We start from the raw sequence: 22,393 nt of genomic DNA, 5'->3' as shown, positions 1-22,393 counted from the left end.
TCGACACATTTGCCGTTAAGGTTGACATATGACCCGTAAAAGTGAACACATGTGCCGTTAAGCGTGACATATATCCCATTAACATCGACACACGTGCCGTTAAGGCTGACATATATCCCGTTAAAATCGACACGTGCCGTTAAGTTTGACATATGACCCGTTAAAGTGAACACATGTGCCGTTAAGCGTGACATATATCCCGTTAAAATCGACACATGTGCCGTTAAGGTTGACATATATTTCGGCATGTTTGTACCATTCACTAGAAGACGAGAACTTTGTGGTGCATACAATTCACATACTAGTACTTGCCAATATAATTCACGTTGGTTTGTCATCATTGACCAAAATATTTTCGAGTCTGGCTAAAACGGAAACAGAAGCGGATTATATATTGTATTGCTCGGTGTATTAGGATTAATGACTGGCACGTGTCTATATAAACACGGCTGACATATTTATAAACTACACCATCCCTTTCACGCACCTGTTCGGAAATTCGCAATGAGGTGAATAGAAAAGCACAAGGTAGGTAAGTAAAGGTCATAGGTACTGGTACCAAAGAGTGAGTGAGTGAGTTTAGCTTTACGCCGCACTTAGCAATATTCCGGCTATATGGCGGCGGTCTGTAAATAATCCAGTGGTCAACAACATGAGCATCGATCTACAAAATCGGGAAGCGATGACATGTGTCAACCAAGTAAGCGAGCCTGACCACCGATCCCGTTAGTCGCCTCTTACGACAAGCATGGGTTGCTGAAGATCAATTCTAACCCGGATCTTCACGGGTGCTGGTATTAGAGATACACTCGCAAGTCATAGCCTGATATTAAATACTGGTTTAATGAAATAAGTTTGCAATTCGTTTCTTTTTTGATGAACTGCGAGTTGTCATTTAACATGTTCAGGTACATGTCCGTAGCACTGCCCCAAAATAATTAAAGGCCGTATTTAGGTGTTCCCCGATTACAGCCCCACCAGAATAATTCAAGTCACTGACCTAAATGTTTGCTGACTTTGTTTAAGGAGTTCAAAATGATTAACTTTAAGCTTACTACTGAAATAGTGAGTGAGTTAGTTATGCCGCTTTCAACAATATGCCAGCAATATCACGGCGGGGGACACTAGAAATGGGCTTCACACAATATGCCAGCAATATCACGGCGGGGGACACTAGAAATGGGCTTCACACAATATGCCAGCAATATCACGGCGGGGGACACTAGAAATGGGCTTCACACAATATGCCAGCAATATCACGGCGGGGGACACTAGAAATGGGCTCACACAATATGCCAGCAATATCACGGCGGGGACACTAGAAATGGGCTTCACACAATATGCCAGCAATATCACGGCGGGGGACACTAGAAATGGGCTTCACACAATATGCCAGCAATATCACGGCGGGGGACACTAGAAATGGGCTTCACACAATATGCCAGCAATATCACGGCGGGGGACACTAGAAATGGGCTTCACACAATATGCCAGCAATATCACGGCGGGGGACACTAGAAATGGGCTTCACACAATATGCCAGCAATATCACGGCGGGGGACACTAGAAATGGGCTTCACACATTGTACCCACGTGGAGAATCGAATCCAGGTCTTCGGTGTGACAAGCAAACGCTTTAACCACTAGGCTACCCCACCGCCCCTACTACTGAAATATATCATGATTAAAAGCACCTCATCATCAATTGGCATCACTATACTCGGTCCGACATGAAATGGATATATCTGTTCCAGCGGCTGGCGATTAACCTTGAAGTCAAACAACGACAACGAGTGAGCGAGAGAGTTTAGTTTTACTCCGCAATATTCCAGCAATATCACGACGGGGATACCAGAAATGGGCTTCACACATTGTATCCATCAAACCCAGACCTGTGGCGTGACGAGCGAACGCTTTCACCACTGGACTACCCCTACGCCCCTCTTGAAATATGAAGTATTAGGTGTATATAAGGGTATTCACTGATGAATAAAAGAAACAATATTATGATAAAATTATGACAACACAGGGATCATCTTACAGGCATCAGTGTATCTGTTGATAGTGTTCACAGATCCTTTACCAATCGACAATTTACATTCAGTTCCGTCCGTCTCCCTGGGATACAGGGCTCATGTTCTGTTAATTGTTCGTGTGTCGTCCAAAGACAGTCTGGAACTATTCCACGAGGGGTTGTTGCAACTCTCAGTAATTATGGCATCAAATTACTTCAACACTCTCCTCCACCCATCCCCCAACACTCCCCTCCGCCCATCCCCCGACAGTTGTTGAAGCATCAGTGCAGATCTTCATCAGCGGTTGATGTTCAATGCCAGTGGTATCATGTTAAACCTGATCTTGCTTTCAGCAGGTGACCCGTCTATACAGGTATTGCGTATGGATGCTATCATCGTCGTCGTCCTCCGCCTCCTCCTCCTCACCATTATCACCAACGTCATCATCATTAATGCATTACATATTGATCTATATTTTTATAGTCTGTCTCACAGTCATCATCATCATCATCATCATCATCATCATCATCATCACCAACATCATCATCACCAACGTCATCATCATTAATGCATTACATATAGATCTATATTTTTATAGTCTGTCTCACAGTCATCATCATCATCATCAACATCATCATCATCATCATCACCATCATCATCATCATCATCATCACCAACATCATCATCACCAACATCATCATCATCATCGTCGTCGTCGTCGTCCTCCGCCTCCTCCTCATTATCACCAACGTCATCATCATTAATGTATTACATATAGATCTATATTTTTATAGTCTGTCTCACAGTCATCATCATCATCATCATCGTCGTCGTCGTCGTCATCAACATCATCATCGTCGTCGTCCCCATCATCAGCGGCGGGAGGAGCGTCTTTGCCGTCGTCGATATGATCATCATCATCATCATCATCATCATCCTTGTAGTTCAGTTTGGGATTCAGTGGGACTACCGTTTCAGTTTGAGATGAAGTGTGTTTTGCAGTTTGAGTACTTCAGTAGGATATTAAATCTGATGTTCAATTAATGTATCCGTTTGGGTTTCAGTTTGCAAATCAGTAGGATATTAGGTTATGGGTATATTGAGTGAGCGAGTGCTTATGAACTTGAAGATAAAATTAATGTATGCCAAGTGAATGAGACCATACCTGTTTTTTAGCATCCACGAATCAAGCCATTAAAACAGATGTGGGTTAATATACCTATAATTACCCTACAGTCGATGCTTATAGCAATTCATTCTCTGTAAGTTGAGTATATCGCCGCCATGAACCCGTTTTCATTAGAACCATGTTTAATGTTGGATTACAAAATCCTATTTCACCAAATTGATCATTCAGTAAACCCACGTGTTTTGTAAAACAAACCAAGGGTAATGCCTGGAGAGCCACTGAGATACAAAACTACGATCGCAGCACTCCTTACAGCAACACAGGACGCTCTTATTACTTTAAACATATCTGCTACACAACCAACGAAGTTTAGAGTTTTCCTGTCCATGGGCCACGATCACATCACTCCTTACAGCAACACAGGACGCTCTTATTACTTTAAACATATCTTATACACAACCAACGAAGTTTAGAGTTTTCCTGTTCACGTGTCACAATCAGAGTACTCCTTGCAGCAACACAGGACGCTCTTATTACTTTAAACATATCTAATACACAACCAACGAAGTTTAGAGTTTTCCTGTTCACGTGTCACAATCAGAGTACTCCTTACAGCAACACAGGACTCTCTTATTACTTTAAACATATCTGATACACAACCAACGAAGTTTAGAGTTTTCCTGTTCACGTGTCACAATCAGAGTACTCCTTACAGCAACACAGGACGCTCTTATTACTTTAAACACATCTGATACACAACAAACGAAGTTTAGAGTTTTTCAATCCATACGCCACAGGATCATTCACAAATATAGTTAACAAAACAACAGTGTCAATAAAAACGAAAGTACACTACCACGTACCGCGATGAGATTAAATGTTATTCAACAACATCATCCAGTATTTGATCAATACGAATTTTCATTTGCGATAATCGTACGTCAACATAATCGGTTAGAGCATACAACCCTTGAGACACACAACATTTCACTACCGCGGACCAGCGTATCTCGCTCTGTCTGTGCAGCTTATTTCAGTGAATCGATTCACTCAATAAAGACGTTTTTCTTCATTTCGCTGGGAGAGTAATCTCATGTATACTTCCAGAATTTACCTTAAGCAGTAAAAACACAGTCGGCACTACAAAACCAATCTGTCAAAATGGCTGTCTGGTTGCAATGATTTCCTTCATGAAGACATGCCTTGCTTATAGCATAACGGAATCATTTTTCTGGAACGCTGGAAATGGTAAACTCAAGACGACCTACCTTGAGGTTTATAAAGACACAGAGAATAACAGCGCACGTCAGTCTCAGCAACCGTGTTCCATCACCGTGGTCGGACAACCAGTGATAACCCAAACGTTTATCTTGTACAGTTTCCCCTTCCCGAGAAGAACCAATAACGCCATTATTGCGGTTTAAGCGAGGAATTAATTATCCTCTCTGATTCTTCGATTCGAAGCAAGAGGTAGAAACTGATCTGGCCCTCAGAAATGAGGGCTCCGAAATGAGGGTTTCGTAATGAGGACCAGTTGCTGAAGACAAATTCAAACTTGCGATGGATTTTTGAGGGGACTGCGTTTGAAGTGACTTTGGGGATTGGAAATGATGAACTCTGTGATGAACTTGACGATTAAAAGATTTTGGAGTTAAGAGTTGGAGCTTTTAAACGGTCAACGTGTTGATGGGTTGAAGACTTACTTGAGACAGATGAACACGGACATTTTCTTTAAAAAACATCATAGATATCTGGGTCGTGCTGAATACTGAATAGACGGATTTTTGTATTATTGAGGGGTTAATCAGACACTGACCGATGCGTAATGGTGTTTTAGACAGGGTAGCGGATAATGGATAGCAGGTTGTCATTGGGACATAGGCTTCCTCTGCTAAAAAGATCAGGATCCAAAAGAATAGTCGGAAAGAAACCCCCTGTGAGTCGAAGATGTCTAGCGTTCAAACAAATAGATTTATATAGTAGAAATGTTATACACATACTTATAAATAGGTCACAAAATCACACAGGTATGTGTAAGAGCCTGCAAAGGAAGATCAGGTCGTCGCTATGTTAGTGAGTGAGTGAGTTTAGTTTACGAGGCACTTAGAAATATTCCGGCTATATGGCGGCGGTCTGTAAATAATCGAGTCTGGACCAGGCAAGCCAGTGATCAACAGCATGAGCATCGATCTACGCAGTTGGGATACGATGACATGTGTCAATCCAGTCAGCGAGCTTCACCACCCGATCCTGTTAGATGCCTCTTACGACAAGCATGGGTTACTGAAAACCAATTCTAACCCGGATCTTCAGGGCTCAGTCGTTATGTTGTGTAGATGGGCGTTCGTGCTATCAATTTTGCAATTTCTCAGGCGTACTGGTGAGTGAGTTCAGTTTTACGCCGCTTTTAACCCTATTCCAGCAATATCACGGCGTGGGACACCAGAAATGGGCTTCACACATTGTACCCAGGTGGGGAATCGAACCTTAGTCTTCGGCGTGACGAGTGAACGCTTTAACCACTAGGCTACCCCACCGCCCCCTCAGGCGTACTAGTTTCAAAGCCATACTGACAGACTATTGCAGCGACATACAACATCCCTTTGCTAGTTTATATACTATAACACACCTTCCCTCGTTCAATAGTCCCCCCAAATATTTATGTCATTCCTAATGTTCCCATCTAAATGAACCACCGGCTCCCATTTTGTCAAAAGGTGCATCAGACGTTGTATTGCTGGCTTGAACGTTACGACCAGTGAACGAACGGGATATTATACCAATACCATTAACGTTTAAGGGGATTAATTCAAGGGACGGGTGACCCGTAAACTGAATGGCAAAAATGCCCATCAAAAGGCAATATCATATATCACTCCAAATGATTATCCAACTTCATCGCAACTTTTTACGACGTTGTTTTTTAACGTCTGACAAAAATGCATTAAAACTTCAAATAACTCGATCTCCAAAAGCATCCAAGCACAAAAAATCAGCCTATTCGTAAAGACGTGTTTGTAGTCCCTATCTCTTGCTGATGGCTTTGCTTGTCTGCGGGAACATCACCGTCAGTCGATTTCCTTTCTGAACAACGCATTATAACTGTATGATCATGTCAGCATTAGAAGGCCAAATGAACACGCAAAAAATAGTTTTCACATAGAGATGGGATAATTTACAATGGAAAGTTGCGATGAAATCAACAAATTTAGAAACAGCTATTTTGGACCGCTTGACACAGCGTTTATATGTATTTATCAGGCTGAAATGACTAAATATAGCGTGGCTATCTTGTATATTTCATTACATATTTTTTACTTTTTCAGTCTCATTCGTGTTATTTAGGAATTTACCATCTTGGATTTACGAGACCACGTGATCTGGTGCCATTCATCAGGATATTGATCATGACTGGGATATATATTATTTTTTACATTTGGAAGTCTACGTAAGTGAGATTGATTTAACTGGTCTGAACAGTATTTTAAAGCAACACCACGGTATATCATATTGTTGTGCAAGTTGGGTTTGATTAAACGCCGTTTTAATCGGTATTTCAGATGTACTATTGTAAGTGAGAAAAACCTCATGTGAGGCAGGTCTAAGTGAGTGAGTGAGTGAGCTTGGTTTTACGCCGCTTTTAGCAATATTCCAGCAATATCACGACGGGGGACACCAGGAACAGGCTTCACACATTGTACCCCTACCGCGAATCAAACCCGGGTCTACGGCGAGATGAGCGAACACTTTAACCACTAGGCTAACCCAACGCCCCAACGTCTGACAAAAATGCATTAAAACTTCAAAATAACTCGATCTCCAAAAGCATCCAAGCACAAAAAATCAGCCTATTCGTAAAGACGTGTTTGTAGTCCCTATCTCTTGTTGATGGCTTTGTTTTGTCTGCGGGAACATCACCGTCAGTCGATTTCTCTTTCTGAACAACGCATTATAACTGTATGATCATGTCAGCATTAGAAGGCCAAATGAACACGCAAAAAATAGTTTTCACATAGAGATGGGGATAATTTACAATGGAAAGTTGCGATGAAATCAACAAATTTAGAAACAGCTATTTTGGACCGCTTGACACAGCGTTTATATGTATTTATCAGGGCTGAAATAACTAAATATAGCGTGGCTATCTTGTATATTTCATTACATATTTTTACTTTTTCAGTCTCATTCGTGTTATTTAGGAATTTACCATCTTGGATTTACGAGACCACGTGATCTGGTGCCATTCATCAGGATATTGATCATGACTGGGATATATATTATTTTTTACATTTGGAAGTCTACGTAAGTGAGATTGATTTAACTGGTCTGAACAGTATTTTAAAGCAACACCACGGTATATCATATTGTTGTGCAAGTTGGGTTTGATTAAACGCCGTTTTAATCGGTATTTCAGATGTACTATTGTAAGTGAGAAAAACCTCATGTGAGGCAGGTCTAAGTGAGTGAGTGAGTGAGCTTGGTTTTACGCCGCTTTTAGCAATATTCCAGCAATATCACGACGGGGGACACCAGGAACAGGCTTCACACATTGTACCCCTACCGCGAATCAAACCCGGGTCTACGGCGAGATGAGCGAACACTTTAACCACTAGGCTAACCCAACGCCCCATTCAACGTATACTGATCCGCTAAAAATACGCCTACACTGGAAGAGTGAGTTTTACGCCGCACTCAGCAATATTCCAGCTATATGGCGGCGGTCTGTAAATAATCGAGTCTGGACCAGGCAATGAAGTGATCAACAACATGAGCATCAATCTGCGCAATTGGGAACCGATGACATGTGTCAACCAGGTCAGCGAGCCTGACCACCCGATCCTGTTAGTCGCCCCTTACAACAAGCATGGGTTGCTGAAGATCAATTCTAACCCGGACCTTCACGGGTCTACACTGGAAGAACATTCAAACCAGAACTATAGGTTTCCAGCATCACATGGGAGTGCTTCGCCTTTGATACCTGAGCCACCTGGGCCACCAATGCCACATATGCCCCCAAAACGACCATTGAAATAGAAAAAAATGCAGCAAAAAAATTTAAAAGTGAAACAATGTAACAAAATTTGTTTGGCATTCGGAACATTCCCTGGAAGAAAATATATGTTATCTCGGATTCGTTACGGTTCCAGTCTAAATGAATGCACGAAACCACTCACATGGACAAATAGGCTTGACCTCTACAATCCAGCAAACTGCACTCTACATTCAGTATATGGTTTTCATCACGAGACACCTGCCCAAAACACGTGGATATATTTAATGTAATAGGTTTTTTCTGGTTTATTCAATTAGATAATTAGTTCGTTATCGAACAGGTGATTTCTATTTTCTCCAGCAGGGGGATTACGTACAACTGACCGGAATGTCTTTCCGTAACAACGCAAGGCAATTATACAAGCTGAACCCGCACGATCCCGCAAATGAGTTGTACCTCTCAGCCATGCAGAAATTCGTTGAGGGCGCAGTGAAATTGACGAGTGTTAATTTCAGCTTCGGCTGCAATTGACAAGGTAGATGACGAGGGCAAACTGTGTTACCGCGCAGTTGGTGCCGCTAGTTAGGTCATATGATTGGTTTTGTTTCGCATTATTTCCATATTTTAAAACAAATTGTTAAGTCGAATATTTACATTATCGTCTATTTCGATTTTAAAAACCACTGCAAAGCTAATTCTCACTTATATTAACAAACGTTTTTTTATTGTCAATATACAACAAGGTGTCAGGACGGGTTACGGCAAAAACTGAAAGTTTTGAAACAAAACCGAAATATGAATGTAAAACTACTTTTGTAAAATCTTTATCGTATATTTCAATTTTAAAAAAACACTGCAAACAAATTCTGGAGCAGATATAGCTGGTCAAACCATAGGACATTTACCTCTTAACGAACCATTCTTAATATATTTAGTCCTGCCTGTAAAACAGATCAAATTAAAAACGACCTTTGAAGCTAATGAGTAAAATCATTGATCTCCTAAGATACAAATTAGCTCAACGCCGTTCGTACAAAGTCAGATTATACGTGTAGACTGTTTAATTTCTGTTCGTATAGATCAAATACATTTGAAACATTTAATCACGCAAAAAAATCATTACTTTTCCTCAGCTTCTTATGAGAATATTGTTTTATAAATTTTCACGATTTTACGAAATTATATTAAGAGGTATGCATGTACGCGTGTTATGTAACCAGATGTTTGGTAAAATTGAGTGAGTGAGTGACTTTGGTTTTACGCCGCTTTTAGCAATATTCAAGCAATATCTCAGCGGGGACACAAGAAATTGGCTTCACACATTGAACCCAGGTGGGGAATCGAACCCGGGTTTTCGGCGTGACGAGCGAACGCTTCAACCACTAGGTTACCCCACGCTCCTTACCATGGATGAAATGTGTGTCTGATTATTACAGTTTTGAAACACAAGAGGGTGGGTGGGTGGGTGGGTGGTATTCTAAAAATGCGGTTCAAGATTTATGTGGAATCCAGTACACTACCTCAATAATACATGCTTAAAGTCCCGTAATACTTGTTCCGATTTTATTGGTTTGTAGATTCTGATAACAGCAGACCTTACAAAACGTAAAGCCCATTCTGGCGGACTCTTCCCATTTACACTGACTGAGCTTAGTTTTACGCCGCTTTACAGCAAGCCATTCCAGCAATATCACGGTGCAGACACCGATGCTTAACACGTCCATGTGGGAATCGGAAGGCGTGATGAGACGCTTTGACGACTAGGCTACCCCACCGCCCCTCCCATTTATCCATGTACTGCAGGACACGATGTCGTCTATTATCCAAGGCTGGAGTTTCCATCATCATCCCCATCCCTTTTGTGCCATGTAAACTAACAGTGAACGATTTTTTTCTGATAATGGCAATTTAGATCAGCCATTTCCAAAGATATAATTCTCCACATTTCGCATTTCTTTGATGAAGCACGAATGTTGGCCTATAACGGTAATTTGAAAGCGCGCTCACATTGGTCGTGTATGTAAAATCTATATTTTATTGTCTTGAACCCATTAACACATATTTTGCTTTAGTGTCTAAGACAAGAGTGGGAAAACCGTTTTAGATACGGAGGAATTGTTCCAACAACGCCTTGAGACATATATATTCCTCATGATTCAATTTTTAAGGGCGCATGTGTGCACAATGTCTCTACGTGTTTACACGTGTTAAAAGGTGTTTTGTCCTGACGGTGCGTCTTTTACACTTAAAGACACACCTTTAATGTAACACCATTTCAATTGTACGCCAATTCTTTAACCAAATCAACATAAAGCTGTCGAACAAAATTAGAATGTAATGCAACTAAACTGGTACCATTGTTCTGTTCACGCAGCGCCGGGTTTTTACAAGACAGAAACCCAGTCAACGACCTGCGCTCACATGGCAAAACGCAGTGAGCGGTTAAATTCCAAATCTTGGCACAGGAACTACTTAAACGCAAGGATAAAACCCTAACAGCGCGACCCTCGTAATATCAAAGCGGATGAGTCGGCATTATGTTATCAATAATCCTTTGATAACAGACACGCCAATACTCGGATTAATTGCTATCACTGGAAGATTATTGACGATGTATTTTGTGGGTGATAATTGGATTATTCTTCATAGACATGGGGTTAATGGAGGAAACAGGAGTTCAAAAATCTCCAATATTATTATCTGTTATTATCCTGAATTCTAGCCATGGCTTTTCGCGGGTTTAATGCTATAAACGTTTCATGAAAGCCTACCGATTACGCCAATTATTTTCAATGATTTATGGCGTCCTATTCCTGATATTTATATATTTTCCCCTTGGAAACGCATTAAAAGGGTAACGGGTGCAGTCATATCTCGCCGCTTTTAGCAATATTCAAGCAATATCTCAGCGGGGACACAAGAAATTGGCTTCACACATTGAACCCAGGTGGGGAATCGAACCCGGGTTTTCGGCGTGACGAGCGAACGCTTCAACCACTAGGTTACCCCACGCTCCTTACCATGGATGAAATGTGTGTCTGATTATTACAGTTTTGAAACACAAGAGGGTGGGTGGGTGGGTGGTGGTATTCTAAAATGCGGTTCAAGATTTATGTGAATCCAGTACACTCTCAATAATACATGCTTAAAGTCCTGTAATACTTGTTCCGATTTTATTGGTTTGTAGATTCTGATAACAGCAGACCTTTCAAAACGTAAAGCTCATTCTGGCGGACTTTCCCATTTACAGACCACATGTACTGCAGACACGATGTCGTCTATTATCCAAGGCTGGAGTTTCATCATCATCCCCATCCCTTGTGCCATGTAAACTAACAGTGAACGATTTTTTTTCTGATAATGGCAATTTAGATCAGCCATTTCCAAAGATATAATTCTCCACATTTCGCATTTCTTTGATGAAGCACGAATGTTGGCCTATAACGGTAATTTGGAAAGCGCTCACATTGGTCGTATGTAAAATCTATGTTTTATTGTCTTGAACCCATTAAGACATATTTTGCTTTAGTGCCTAAGACAAGAGTGGAAAAACCGTTTTAGATACGGAGGGAATTGTTCCAACAACGCCTTAGACATATATTCCTCATGATTCAATTTTTTAAGGGGCGCATGTGTGCACAATGTCTCTACGTGTTTACACGTGTTAAAAGGTGTTTTGTCCCGACGGTGCGTCTTTTTACACTTAAAGACACACCTTAATGTAACACCATTTCAATTGTACGCCAATTCTTTAACCAAATCAACATAAAGGTCGAACAAAATTAGAATGTAATGCAACTAAACTGGTACCATTGTCTGTTCACGCAGCGCCGGGTTTTTTACAAGACAGAAACCCAGTCAAACGACCTGCGCTCACACGGCAAAACGCAGTGAGCGGTTAAATTCAAATCTGGCACAGGAACTACTTAAACGCAAGGATAAAACCTAACAGCGCGACCCCTCGTAACATCAAAGCGAACGAGTCGGCATTATGTTATCAATAATCCTTTGATAACAGACAGCCAATACTCTCGGATTAATCATATCACTGGAAGATTATTGACGATGTATTTTGTGGTGATAATTGGATTATTCTTCATAGACATGGGTTAATGGAGGAAACAGGAGTTCAAAATCTCCAATATTATTATCTGTTATTATCCCGAATTCTAGCCATGGCTTTTCGCGGGGTTTAATGCTATAAACGTTTCATGAAAGCCAATGATTACGCCAATTATTTTCAATGATTTATGGCGTCCTATTCCCGATATTTATATTTTCCCTTGGAAACGCATTAAAAGTGTAACGGGTGCAGTCATATCTTGACGTTGTTGCCCGATCTTCGTTCGGCGAGTCGCACGCCGCCCTTGACCTTTGTTGAGTGAATGGAACGTCGCGACGTTGTTCAGAAGGACGGGATTCTTCAGTTCGTCCGGATTAGTCACTGCGTATGAATTCTTAATTGACATGGGTGCATCTTTCTCACCCTCAAATGTTGACACAATGTGTCACTGACTTGGACTGACTGACTGAGTTTGGTTTTACGCCGCTTTTAGCAATATTCCAGCAATATCACGGCGGGGGACACCAGAAATGGGCTTTACACATTGTACCCATGTGGGGATTCGAACCCGGGTCTTCGGCGTGACGAGCCAACGCTTTAACCACTAGGCTATCCCACCGCCTTACTGACTTGGAGAAATAGACGTCCTTTCAACTATGTTTGATAAATATTTGGCAGATAATATCTAATTTGACTGCTTTTGCAACAGCCAGGCGCGTGTGGTAATTATTGAAATATTGCATCATCAATTATGACGTCATTACATTCAACAATGACGTCATATGAGTCTCACAACTGTAAGAACTGCCGTTTGAGAGCGTTGCTATAAAGCTTGTATTTTATGATTTCAAGGCACGAAACCCTTCATAGGATAGCTCTGAAGAGTGAGTGAGTGGGTATGGTTTTACGCCGCTTTTAGCGATATTCCAGCAATATCACGGCGAGGGACACCAGAAATGGGCTTCACACATTGTACCCATGTGGGGATTCGAACCCGGGTCTTCGGCGTGACGAGCGGACGCTTTAACCATTAGGCTACCCCACCGCCCGTAGCTCTGAAAAAACAAGATGTTTGTGGTATGGTAAATTCAACGAGCTCTTTCATACCGCTGTGTTGAGAATTACAGCAACACGTATTATGAGAACAGTATAATCAGATGGGGCGGTGGGGTAGCCTAATGGTTAAAGCGTTGGCTCGTCACGCCGAAGACCCGGGTTCGAATCCCCACATGGGTACAATGAGTGAAGCCCATTTCTGGTGTCCCCCGCCGTGATGTTGCTGGAATATTGCTAAAAGCTGCGTAAAACCAAACTCAGTCAGTCAGTATAATCAGACAGCAGCGCTAAGCAATGGAGCAAAACCAGGCGAAATATTGAAACATTACCCGATAATGTGACGGTAAAACAATACGATAATGAGATGGAGTAACACAACACGATAACGAGCAAGGTAGCAAAATACTGGTAATGAATTCAGTAACACAACGCGAAAATGAGCTACAGTAACAGAAGACGGAGATATCATGATGGGCTCATAAAAAAAACATGCACTGAAACGTACCATAGCACGATATAATGTCATGTCATGTCATGTCATGTCATATTATACTTCCCACCAAAAGCTCACTAGCGTAAATGTAGCCACTTACTTCAGTCAACTGATCTAAACTGGATTTTCCAAAATATTCTATACAGTTTAAGGGTACTGTTTACACATGAACTGATGTATTGTAAAACAAATTCGCAACGTTGAAAAGATTATTGTCATGAGTTCAATAAATGATAAAAACCAGTGAAAATTGGCGAATTCTGAACAAAACTTTACACCAAATAGCAGCTGTTCACATGCACGATAACATATATTGAATGTTTTCAGTGAGTCTAAAAATTTGATGGGAATAATATGATATGATATGATATGATATAAACATCAAATACAGTGTATATTTGTTAGTGCTATACCGATACTATCGATGGATTGCAATTGCTGAGACTCCGATAACAATTATACGTTGGAAGAGAGAGAAAAACTATGCATGCATCGATAGTTTATTAGTAATTAACTTCTTGTTAATATGCGCAGTGAAAAATACAGGAAGTACCAGATTCGTTCACTTTGATTTAGAGTTATCTGCCCCTGTAAACCTCTTAAACAAACCCGCCGTGATGTTGCTGGATTATTGCCAAAAGCGGCGTAAAACCAAACTCAGTCCGTCTTAAACAAACATGGCGGCAAACACGGCATGCGACTCGGAGTTTGAAATTGTGAATAACAATAAGTTTATGTTTTAACTGTTTACTTGATCTGGGGTTCAAGTTTTTTTGTCAGTTATTAAAAAAACTGAAACTACTTCAACTTGCTTTTCTTTCATATTAACTATACGTTCGGTTGGGAAATGACTTCAAATGAGACAATTCAAGGGGGGAAAACTATTGCAATAGTCTCATTGGACTATTGCTATCGCAATAGTATGTTGCACTAGACTATCGCTATCGCAATAGTATGTTGCACTAGACTATCGCTATTGCAATAGTATGTTGCACTAGACTATCGCTATCGCAATAGTATGTTGCACTAGACTATCGCTATCGCAATAGTATGTTGCACTAGACTATCGCTATCGCAATAGTATGTTGCACTAGACTATCGCTATCGCAATAGTATGTTGCACTAGACTATCGCTATCGCAATAGTATGTTGCACTAGACTATCGCTATCGCAATAGTATGTTGCACTAGACTATCGCTATCGCAATAGTATGTTGCACTAGACTATCGCTATCGCAATAGTATGTTGCACTAGACTATCGCTATCGCAATAGTATGTTGCAATAAACTATCGCTATTGCAATAGTATGTTGCACTAGACTATCGCTATCGCAATAGTATGTTGCACTAGACTATAGCTATCGCAATAGTTGTTTCCCTCTCAATCGTCACCCCTAATATTTGTATAGCGCCAATATTCAGCTAAGCTGCTACAAGGTGCTTTGATTTTCGCTCGATCACTGGATGTCAAACTCAAACGACACATCGTATTCTCAATCTCAACTCCCTGGGGAGCATACAACTCTTGCAGCAACTAAGCGCACCGACTTAATGTATCACCATCTAACAAAACTAAAACACAAACCATGACAGGCATGACACAAGGAGACACGGTCTGACAAACACGACAACAATGATGTACCAACATGAAACACTTGACACAATGATGAGAGAAGAGCGTGGCACTTGACACAACAATGAGACACCAACATGACACAAAGGACACGCATGACACAACGTGAGACACCTACATGGCACCTGTGAGACAACATTGAGACACAACTATGAGACACACTAACATGGCAGACATGACACAAAAATGAGACACACGAACAAGACACAACAATGAGTCACAAATATGAGACACACCAACATGGCAGGCACGACACAAAAATGAGACACACGAACAAGACACAACAATGAGACACAAACATGAGACATTAACATGGCGGGCATGACACAAAAATGAGACACACGAACAAGACACAACAATGAGACACAAATATAAGACAAATTAACATGGCGGGCATGACACAAAAATGAGACACACGAACAAGACACAACAATGAGCCACAAATATGAGACACACTAACATGGCAGGCATGACACAAAAATGAGACACACGAACAAGACACAACAATGAGTCACAAATATGAGACATTAACATGGCAGGCAGGACACAAAAATGAGACACATGAACAAGACACAACAATGAGACACAAATATGAGACACACTAACATGGCAGGCATGACACAAAAATGAGACACACGAACAAGACACAACAATGAGACACGTATATGAGACATTAACATGGCAGGCATGACACAAAAATGAGACACACGAACAAGACACAACAATGAGACACAACTATGAGACACACCAACATGGCAGGCACGACACATACATGAGTCACAACAACGCTACCCCACAACCAATTAAACCTCCTTTGAGAACATGGTAGTAATTATCTCCCTCAGTACCAAGCACGCAGACATAGCGATGCGTTTCCAACATCACAGGCACATTCTTTAAGAGAAATCCAATTTACGACATCCACTCATATACGAGAAGAGCTGGAAGTCCAAATACCAAAGCCTTAAGACTGTGCCATTCCAATCACCTCCCCCTTGAAAACCCCTCATGAAACTGACTGCAGTGAATCTTCGGATCTTTTAATTACGAGCAGTTTGTTCATTTCCGAAGAAGTCTGTCTTCCGAGTATTGACGCATTTTTGATTGCGACCAAACAGTGTCTTTCCAATAGTGAGAAACGCAACAATGGAGCACGGAGCCTTTCTCAATCTTTGAATTGCCCTCCTTGATTTGAAACCTTGTTAAATTAGCAAGCCACCTTCGCTTAGATGAGTTCTGAGTATGTGCCAGTCACGTGTCTCGCTGATGATGACACCGCTCCTCATAAAAATATTCTGACAAAAGAGCATCATGAGAAAATAACTTTCGCGTAGCTACTCGAGACAACTTTCTGTACTGGTTGATTGCTAATAAATCGCGTTTATATTTCGTTATTTTTCGCAAATTGCGAAGCAGGAAAAACGCTTCTCATTATCTGTTCGGAACAGTGATGAATGCAACGTTGTTGTTTTTATTTGGGATGATTATATCCGTCATTTCTACGATGACAACTAGGAACGTCTTGGTATAACCATTCTTCAACCTACTTAAACCACCTTTCCGCCTTGAATTATTCAATCGCATTTCGTATTCATAGCTATGTTATAGTTTTTTTACTTCATCCTGTGACGTCATAACAGCACAAATTACATCGGTCAAATTGTATACTTGCTATAATCAACAACATCGTCATTAAAGGGTGAGTGGTTGCATGAGAGAATGGACACGTGAATGAGTGGATGCGCGTGCGTGTGCGTGTGCGCGTGCGCGTGTGTGTGTGTGTACATGTGTGCGTGTGTTTGTGAGAGAGTGAGTGAGTAGGTGGTTGGTTGCGTGGCTGGGTGTGTCTGTATGGGTTGGTTTTTTGAGAGAGTGAGTGGATACGTGAGAGAGTGAGTGAGTGGGTGAGCGAGTAAGTGAGTGAATGGGTGGTTGAGTCAGTCTGTCAGTCAGTCAGTCAGTTACAATCGCTTTAGCAATATCGTAGCTATTCATCATCACAAGTTACATGCGTAACGGTTGATCTTTTAAACACAAAGCTCAAATACTATTTTCAGTTACCTAACAAAGGCATATTCTTGTCATCAAATTCAATATTCACCATCGTTTCAGCTTACAACACAACCAAGACGTTAATATTGACCCCACGACCACGCGCCAACAATCAACTAATTTACTGTTGTCCCCCCCAGACGAAGAGCTGGTAAACATTTGCATTTCATCCTCCGCAACGTAAATAACAACAAGGCAATGTTATTGTATCCATAACAAATTCATATGATTCTTTTGTTCGTAAGATCCACCGCCCCGATTAAACAACACAGTCGACGAGACACACACACAAGACACTGAAACTGTAATTAATAGTAGTTGGATGTTCACAAACATCGTTTCCCAAAAGGTTTCGCCCAATGTTAAAGAAACTGGCCAGAATAATGATACAGGATACCTCCAAATCCCTGTCTGTCATCGCATCCTTCACGCCCCCGCATAGCAGATACCATAAGCGGTAGCCTGTGATTATCTATGTGAATTAGAGTGGGCTAAGTACACAACCCTGTCGAACTCCATTGTCTTCAAGAATCGGATTGCTGTCTCAATTCAATACTCTGATGATTTGGATAATAATACAGACAAGTCCCAGGCTCCATATCCGTGGATGCGGGGCAAGAAAAGCTTCATTTATAATGTAACGTTGATGTGGATCAGGAACGTATTAAAAATATGATCGACAATGTATATTGTTGTCTTTCAGAAGCAGTATAATGCTGAACACAACTCAAGCAAGGACTAAACTTGTTTGTATATGTCTGCATGAGATGCATAAAATCGTGTATCTACGTGCATTTCTGGACCCGATGAGGCCAGATCTTAATATATGTTGATAAATGAGGGGCGGTGGGGTAGTCTAGTGGTTAAAGCGTTCGCTCGTCACGCCGAAGACCCGGGTTCGAATCCCCACCTGGGTACAATGAGTGAAGCCCATTTCTGGTGTCCCTCGCCGTGATATTGCTGGAATATTGCTAAAAGCGGCGTAAAACCAAACTCAGTCAGTCAGTCAGTCAGTTGATAAATGAGTTCCTTAGACTAGTTTGGAGCCTACGGTTGTGGGTTCAAATCCCAGAACCGATCGTGGTTCCAGGTCAGGATCCCGATCCACAAAGTGTTCGTAACGTTACGATCTATCGTAACTCTATATGACATCAATGGCATAATGCTACGATCGCTTAGTGGATAGGGTCCCAGCGCTACAGTATTCGTAAGGTTCACTGGCGGACTAAACGTCTAACGCCTAAGCCATGTTCCACGAGGTGATGGTAGCACTTCGATGAGTGAGTGAGTGAGTTAGTTAGTGAGTGAGTGAGTGGGTGAGTTGGGTTTTATGCAGCTTTTAGCAATATTCCAGGAATATCACGGCGGAGGACACCAGCAATTGGTTTAATATATTGTACCCATGTGTGGAATCGAACCCGAGCCTTCGGCGTGACGATCGAACGCTTTAACCGCCGGGCTACCCCAGCGCTACGATGAGCGTAAGCCTATGTTAAAGCATTGGAGATAGGTTCGTATATATGTATTTTTTTCTGCACCCTAAGCCAATGCTAATACCGTTAACTCCCGTTCCAAGTCTAGAGTCTCTGGAAGAACAGTCGAAATACACTGCACAACTATATGCATGTAGATGACACGAGGGGAAGATAAATAAATTAGGGAATGAAAGCATATTTTTTATGACCGACATCCTTATAACAGAGCCCATAAATCATAGCACCTTATCGCACAGGTGACAGGAATATCGATACTTGGCCTCGCTAGATACGGACAGTCATTGTTTATATAGTGATTGACCCTGGTTCACTCTCGATCGAAGACCATTCACTTACTAAACGTATTTTTTTGTACGCGAGTTAATCATAAAATATTTCCTTGACGCGTCCGCTCACATAGTCACTGGTTGGGTCATTGAAAGTGTTGGGCGAACAAAACGTGCAATGTGATGAATGCTTTGAATGCTTATTTATCGAGGTTATGTATATATATAGAGAGAGAGACACACCGGTTGGGGAATTAAAATGTATAACATAATAATAAAATTTACTTACTGTTCCTAAGGTCCTGTAGGAAACATGTCTCTTTTCACATTCTTTTCTGAAATAAAAAAAGTGAAATTAAATTGAAGTGCAGACAAATTGCATTTTTAAAAATAATAAGATATTTGGAAATTCATCCATGTGGTCCTTGTGTGTCCACAACCTGGGCATGATGATTTTTTGTGGCCAGTTATGATGGTTTTGTGAATCGGGTGGTCAGCCCTTCTGGAAGGGTTTGGTGTTGAGTGAGTGAGCATAGTTTTACGCCGCCTTTAGCAATATTCCAGCAATACGACACCAGGGGACACAAGAAATGGGTTTCACACGTTGTACCCATGTGGGAAATCGAACCCGGGTCTTCGGCGTGACGAGCGAACGCACACACCCCACACCCCACACCCACCCCTCGGTTTGGTGATGAGGAATGCAAATACAACATGATGATTGGGTGAGCTTTATATCGGTTCAAATTGGAGATGGGTTGGCCAAAAGGGAAGATTATAAAGGTGAACATTGTTGGTTAAATGTGATGAGTGAGTGAGTGAGTATAGTTTTACGCCGCACTATTCGCCGCAATATTCCAGCTATATGGCGGCGGTTTATAAATAATCGGGTCTGGACCAGACAATCCAGTGATCAACAGCATGAGCATCGATCCGCGCATTTGGGAACCGATGACGTGTGTCAACCAAGTCAGCGAGCCTGACCACCCGATCCCGTTAGTCGCGGAGATCGGTAGGTCAAGAGGGAGATTTTAATGTGTGAAATGTTCACAATGGTCCAGTATAGTGATTGGGGTGACCATTGAAAATGGTTTAAGTTTGGAGATCGGTTGGTCAAAAAGGACAATGAGAACGGTGAGCAATGTTGGTCAAATATGGTGATTGGGGTAAACATTGACACTGGTTTAGATTTGGGGATCGGTTGGTCAAAAGGGAAGATTATTACGCGATCGTGTGATCAGCTTCTTGAGGAAAATGTGAAGATAAAAATTTTAGATCGGATTCGGAAAATCTTCATCCAAGACTAACAAACGGGATCGTTTGGTAATTAAGAGAGGAATTGGGTGGAGGGGTATTGTGAAGGATAACTATGTGGTCAGTAAATAATAATAATAGTAATCACAAAAATGGGTATAAGATGTACATTGAATTAAGAAGCCTTGTTTTTCAACTCTATTGCTTCGCGTTTACTCCGCAGCAAAATACCAATTGGACCTTCAGAGTCAATATTTCGCTACAAGGACAGCTATAGCTATGACCATGAATGACCAGCTAATATGAATATATGTACAATTTGGGTGGTGATGTAACCTAGTGGTTAAAGCGTTCGCGGGTCACACCCAACACCCGGGTTCGAATCCCAACATGGGTGAAATGTGTGAAGCCCATTTCAGGTGTACCCCGCCGTGATATTCCTGGATTATGTCTAAAAGTGGAACAAACCCCAACTCACTCACTAATTGAGACCTGCCTCACATGAAGTTTTTCTCGCCCATTTAACTTAGGATATGTAAAATACTGTTTAACCGGCGTTAAACAAACCCACCAACAATCTGATATGCCGTGGTGTTGCTTTAAAACAATGTTTAAACTAGTTAAACTAATCTAACTCACGTACTTCGGTTGCCCAATTTAAAGATGACTAAACATCATGATTGAAATCCTGGTGAATGGCTTAAAACGGCGTAAAACTATACTCGGTCAGTCACATGTATAATTTAATTTTCACCTAAATGGGGATTATGTTCTGCTACTGGAGATTCTCTCGGGAATTCCGGATTGGAATTGGTTCATAGCGGAAGACTACATTGGTCGATATAGTCGACTGCATTGACTGGTGGTCAAACTAATCAACTGCGAATCATCACGCAGTGATTTGATGCTCATGGTGTCAAACACTGGACTGTAAGGTCCAGGGAAACGATTCACAAACGTTCATCGCTCTACGGGGCGGTGGGGTAGCCTAGTGGTTGAAGCGTTCGCTCGTCACGTCGAAGACCCGGGTTCGTTTCTCCACATGGGCATAATGTGTGAAGCCCATTTCTAGTGTCCCCTTGCCGTGATATTGCTGGAATAATTATAAAAGCTCACCAAAGTCACTCACTCACTCCGCGCGCTATCCATCTATGATTAATTCTCGAGTTACGACAAGTAACGATACAAACGCTTTGTGGATAGGGACCAACAGGCGCGTAAAACTGACGGTAAATAAACAACAAACTGAAAAAAACGTTGACTGAACGGAAACGTTGACTGAACGGAAACGTTGACTGAACGGAAACGTTAACTGAACAGAAACGTTCACTGAACGGAAACGATTGAAAACAAAAACCTCTCCGGTTTTTGATTACCAACAAGATCATGTTTACCTGACATCACAATCGTTAACTTAAGATTTAGAGATGCCTTTGAAAGCACCCACTGACACGATCTACTTTACGAGTGTTTTGTTTTCCTATGTTTGAGTTTGCAGCTAAACGTTAGCAAACACACCTTCGCCAGGTGCATGGAATTCACGAAATCCTTTCATAGAAATTCCATCGATCTTACGACAAGTAGAACATGTGCAATGCACATGTGTAATGTATACCAGAAGGATGAAATATCTCCCAGTGTATATTTCATCGACAAAGATGTTCCCACTATAACTGGAACGCAGCTTGTGTCAGTATTGACGTAGGGAATTAACACACTGCGATACTACCTGCTTGTTTAGCAAGACGTAATCAGGAATGTTTCTTGATGAGTACAATTGGCTCTCGCTACGCTTGATTACCGATAATGTTTCTCCTTCCAGGAACGGACTCCATGAACTTCTTTGATGAACAGCATGTGTTGATTTTAAAAACGTTCATAAACTCCTTTCCGAATAAAACCAAATTTCCATTAAATCTTTCGATACGGTCAGTCTAACGATAC

At 41.4% G+C, this 22,393-nt stretch overlaps 1 protein-coding gene across 3 annotated transcripts in view; it reads right to left on the bottom strand.

The window, feature by feature from the left end:
* Positions 1-22,393, bottom strand: part of LOC124256799 (D(2) dopamine receptor-like) — a 515,592-nt gene that overhangs the window by 106,609 nt on the left and 386,590 nt on the right. For all 3 annotated transcript variants that reach the window (XM_046690756.1, XM_046690758.1, XM_046690757.1), the window contains one exon: positions 19,485-19,530. The gene's annotated coding sequence lies outside the window, so the exon portion shown is untranslated. The remainder of the gene's footprint in view (positions 1-19,484; positions 19,531-22,393) is intronic.

Source organism: Haliotis rubra, unplaced genomic scaffold, assembly GCF_003918875.1.
Source record: "Haliotis rubra isolate DU_JTF1 unplaced genomic scaffold, ASM391887v1 Scf64, whole genome shotgun sequence".
NCBI classification, from domain to species: domain Eukaryota; kingdom Metazoa; phylum Mollusca; class Gastropoda; order Lepetellida; family Haliotidae; genus Haliotis; species Haliotis rubra.
This window is presented reverse-complemented; position numbering and strand designations above follow the sequence as displayed.